The sequence below is a fragment of the Corvus hawaiiensis genome, chromosome 26 (assembly GCF_020740725.1).
Source record: "Corvus hawaiiensis isolate bCorHaw1 chromosome 26, bCorHaw1.pri.cur, whole genome shotgun sequence".
Classification (NCBI taxonomy): Eukaryota; Metazoa; Chordata; class Aves; order Passeriformes; family Corvidae; genus Corvus; species Corvus hawaiiensis.
The window spans coordinates 27,237,493-27,243,014 of record NC_063238.1 but is presented as its reverse complement, the minus strand read 5'-3'; positions in this window follow the sequence as shown (position 1 = coordinate 27,243,014).

The window sequence follows — 5,522 nt, the reverse complement described above, 5'->3', positions numbered from 1 at the left end:
GTTGTTGCTGTTTTCTTTTATTTTTTAGAAAACAGAACTACAGTATTTATTTTTAAACTGAACAGTATTTTTTAAAAATAATTTATAAGATAAGTTTGAAAGAAAGGGAAGAATGGTTCCATTTGCAACACTCATGCTGTGTGACCAGAAATTGGCAAAGGGGTACAGCCTTTGTGGTTGTAAACACATTGTTACCTTGTAACTTCACAGTCTCCTGGAAATAATAGTGCAAATCACTGTATTTCATGAAAATGAAAACGAAAACTGGTTTTTGTTTCTTTGGTTTTTTTGGTTTTTTTTTTAATGCAATCATTTGTTTGATTCTTCCTCGTTTCCTACCTACGTAATTTTCTCCATGAATTGTAAAACAAGCATCCAATAGAATAGTTTTGTTGGAAGAGACCTCTAAAGGTCATCTAGTCCAACTCTCTTGCAGTGAGCAGGGACATCTTCAACTAGATCAGGCCGCTGAGAGCCCTGTCCTACCTGACCCTGAATGTTTCCACGGATGGAACATCTACAGCTTCTCTGGGCAACCTGTTCCAGGGTCCCACCACTCTCGAAAAAAAAAATTCTTCAGGTTATCTGGTCTAAATGTACCCTCTTTTTAGTTTAAAATCATTACCCTTTATCTCTGAAGACTCTGTTTAAAAGTCTGTCTCTTTCTTGTAGGCCCCCTTTAAATACTGGAAGGCCACAATAAGTTATGCTCAGAGCCTTCTCTTCTCCAGGCTGAGCAACACCAGCTCTCAGCCTTTCCTCACAGCAGAGGTGCTCCAGCCCCCTGACCATCTTCACGTCCCTCCTCTGGAATCACTCCAACAGGTCCATGTCCTTCTTATGTTGGGGACCCCAGAGCTGGACACAGAACTCCAGACGGGGTCTCACCCTGCTGGCCACGCTGCTTTTGATGCAGACTAGGACACAGCTGGATTTATGTTTGATCTACAGCATCTTTACCTTATTGGAAAATACTTCCTCCTGATAACACTTTGAAACTTGAAATTGGGCTTGGATGTTTTATGTTGAAATAGGTTATAATATAAGACAGCCATACTAGATCAGATCATCATGAGAAGAAATACGTCCACACTCTTGTTTTTAATTTTCCAGCTTCTTGCTTCATCTGATCCTCTTCTCTTTGGAGGAGAGGCACTAAAAACTATTCCTTTTTCTCTTGCCTTCTGTTAGCCATCTGACAGACTTTTAGCATCCCACTTCAACTGCTTTTTTAGTTGTTGAAATATATTAATCTACTTAATGGCTCTCTGTACCTTACATCCTTCTTTCATCTGGTAAACTCTTCCCGACCACTGAAACAAAACATAAAATGATCTATCGTACTTCCCAAATCTGCCTCATGAATATGAGTAGCCAGTTCAGAGCCTTCGAAATTGGATTCCCTTCCTGCTAGCTTGATAGCATGCATAATCGGAAAGAGCCTGAAAGAGCACACAATTATTTTTTTCTTTCTTATGGCAGACCTCAATTATTTAATGACCCATGCATAAAACAAGTTCATGTCTGCACCCACATATTCATAATTTATTTAATTGTCTACCATAGAAGTAAAGAAAAAATGAGACATTAAATAAGTTGAAACACATTTAAAGTATTTCACCTGCTTCTGGCTCCACTGCCACTGTCATGATTTTAGAGACACGTTTTTTTCTGATTTGGTGGTTTTATTTTTAACTTGTGAATACACAAGAGAGTCAAATAGATAGAGTGTACCCTCAGCAAGTTTGCTGATGTTATGAAACTGGGGCTGATGCACCTGAAGGCTGTGCTGCCATTCAGTGAGACCTTGATTTTTTATAATTCATCAAAAAACCACAGACCTTGCTAAACTTCTCAGCTGCCACCCAGAAAAGTCAGAGGTGGCAACAAATTTCAAGTACCTCATCTTGTTCAAATATTGACTCATCAGCATTCAAATCAGTATCACAGGAAGCACCGAAAAAGACATTGGAAAGAAGGGAAAAGTAGGAGAAAAAATGGCAAAGAGAAAACTTTTTTCTCAAATAAATTGTGCTTTCCTTCTTTTACTGTGCTCTCTTACATAACTCAGAGGAGACTGTGAACACTGGTTTTGAATCTTTAAATAGTTTTGGCTATTTTAATTTTCTTTTGCCTTAGTAAGATACTTTTGAAAATCCACCTAAGTAATAATTTTTTTTCTAAAAAGCACTACTTTTTTTTTTTTTTTAATAGATACTATATATCCCTGTTTTCTATAATACTGATTTTTCACAGGAGGATAAGAAAGACATATTCATTATAATGCTCTACTTCCTAGAAAAGAATAACTGTGGCTGAAATACTTTTCCTTGCTTTAAGGAGAACAGTGCTAATCACAAAAGCAGTTTTTATGACAATATCTGACAAATATATGACTGCTCAGGTCTATATCTCATTACAACATGCCAATAGAAAAAAATTATATGGTAATAATGATACTTCCGGTCCCAAATCTTATACTTTAATCTCACTTGTTCATCATACTAAATTAATCTAAAAAGAGCATTTTTGTCAATTTGGATGTAACACCAATGTATAAAGCACTGGTCGAAGAGTTGAACCAGATTAATAAATGTTAATCAACACCAATCATGACCTGAGTAAATGACTTAGCTCTTCTGTGCCTTGGGACCCAGCTATAACAAAGGATATTATGTCCTACTTTTTGTCTCTGTTGTCTCTTTAGACCACTGTCTGGCAGGTATTCACCCTCACTGTATGTTTGTATAGCACCAAGAACTAAGAGGGGTTGCTCTGAGAGTTAGTCTAATGAATGGAAAATAAAAGTCCAAGAAATTTGCTAATTAAACTAACTATGTTTTGGAAAGTGGAAAGGACCGCATCTTTTCCTCTATCTTAAAAATGTGAACATGTAAAGCTGTTCTGTTGCCCTCTCTTGAAAAAGCAATCAATTCTTTCCATCCCAAAGACCTGACACTTATCAGTGAAAGAAATTTGGATAGCACGTATTGTGATACGGACAGTCCATTCCAGTCCAGCTCAGTAAAACTGTTGCCAATTCATGGATTCACCTGCAATGAAAGGAATTTTGATGAGGTCAGGGTAGAGATCCACACCAGGATGTGCACCTTCTGCGATGGGTTCCTCCACCAGATCATTGCACTGCTAGTTTTGAAAGCTTCAGGGAGTTTTCTCTCCTTCAAGCTACAGCTGTGTGGAACTGATAATAACACATTCTTCCAAAATAATTTTATAGTGCTGGCTTGTTTAGCATGTGGAAAAAATTTTTTAAAAAGGAGAAAAACATTTCTGCATTGCAGATGGAGCAATTGCTTGTTAGTTCATTTGTCTGCAAAAATTATTAGTGTTTCTGAATCTCACCTTCATTCCAGTGACCCCTTAGGGTGCAGCAATCCATGCAGGTGTGGTGCATACTGGACACACATCAGGCACAGTAGGCTGCAGGTTAAGCAATCTGCTATTTCCACTGTCAGAAGGAAGCTGGCTGGCTGGTTTGAAACCACTTTCCCTGCTGTTCTGCATGGAGAAGAACACCCAGTCTGATTCCCACCCTGTACTCTTCATCACACCTTTCCCTCTTGGGCTGCAAGAGTGTGGCAAGCAAAATGCTCGGCTTCCATCCTGCTTCACAAAGTGCCTCCCAGTGCTGGATCTGCCAGCTGCAGAGGAGGCTCAGCCATACAAGGCGGCCTCCACCCGCTGGTGCTCCTCCCTCCTGGCTGCCAGGACAAGCAGAAGTCCACTTGCTCCTCCTTCACTTGCTAAAACACACAGATTGCTAAAAATGAGGGAACCTGGGGGAGTGGGTGGCCTTCTCTTGGTGAAGATGAAATCCCTACAGACATATTTAACAGTCTGCCCTGACCAGTGGGTCTTAATCTCCAGAAAAGCAGCTTTCATCCTTTTCATATTTTCTTGGATATGTGATCACCAGCTATTGTGGCCAGTAGAGGTGGGCAATTCAGCCCTCTTTTCCTACCAAATCTGGTCATTCTCTTGGAAGCACATCCTTGCACACCTCACCATCAGAGCATGGTGAAAAGCAGTCTCTTTTAGCTCCCAAATGGCCCCTCAGTATCGCTGCAACCAAGACTGGAAGTGAAGATGGAACAGCTCCTTGTTCCTGAGGGTAAGATATAAGATAAAATGATGGATAAATCCAACCACAAAAATGAAAGGAATAGTAAAATGTTGAAGTAGGAGATAATGAACTGCAAAGTACACCACCTGCCCAAAAGTGACATGGCTGTGCTCTGAGCTGTGAAATGTTTATGTTTGTGATGGATGGTCTTCTTCCACTGCAAGGAAAAAAGGAGAGGAGGAGTTGAACATGAACATGCAAGATGTAGGGAACCAGGAATCCATATGAAACAGATGCCTTTACAAATTGCTGGTATGGTCATGTATTCGTTTCTTTGTCACTCAGTTTCCCAGTAGTAAAAGAAAAAAAAAGCAAACAATTTTTAAAGAATTATACTAATTTCCATTAATGCCCTCATTTTAAAATACTGGTAAAATAAAGTTGACAGAGCTTTTTGCTATCCTGGATAAAGCTGAGCAGCTTCAGTTTTGTGTAAGGTCATCCTGGGTCCTTAGTTAACTAGGCATTTGTGTTGTCATTGCTTGGTTGACTCAGCTTTTATCATTTTTGGAGAAGTGGTAGAAAAGTTTGGTTATATAATTTACCTGAACTCAGAGCCAAAGAAGGCCATCCATTCTAGTAGGTAGTGCAGAGGGTTTTAAGTGTATGCAGAAAACAAGGAAAGCCATTATGAAACAGTTCCTGTTCTGTATAGGAGAGAAAAACACTGGATCATGAATTCATAATTATTACATTAACGGACTACACTTAAATCGATATATCTAGCCAGAGGGAGCTGAAAGCATCATTTGACCTAGCACTCACATTTCCCCAGGAATACAAAACACTGTAAAACGTCCTCACATTCTGCACACCAAGGATTATTGTGGAGCCCTTGGAGGGAGGCAAAGGGCACAGAGAGTCAAGAGGATTATGAGCAATGCAGCCTGCCTGAATTCTGGGCTGCCAGACGCCAGCCCCCATCACAGCCACCATACTGAAGTAACCCCTCATGCAAACAGCCACAGACTCCAAGCAGTTTAATAAGGCTCTTACTCATCATTCTCAAGCGTGGAGGCCAGAAAAGGCACACACAGGTGCATCATAGGTCAGAAGCATCTCATTATGTTTTCAAGCTGCCATGAAAAGCAAGACTGTTTTTCCTTACATTTCAGATTATTCTTTCAATAAACTGAGCTTCAAGCCATCAACATTGACAATTATGCTTTGGAGAAAGTATCATGGAAAAATCACTGATATGTTGGATGGTTCTCTCTCTGCAGGAAACTCTATTGCTTCTTGTCTTGCAATACAGCCATGCAGCATTTAAAAGTATAATGACAGACTACTCTCAATAAATTGAATTGGTCTGTGAAGCTTATTAGCTTTATTAGATTTAAATCGTTGTGCTCTTTTCAAAGTACACCTGTAATGTTTG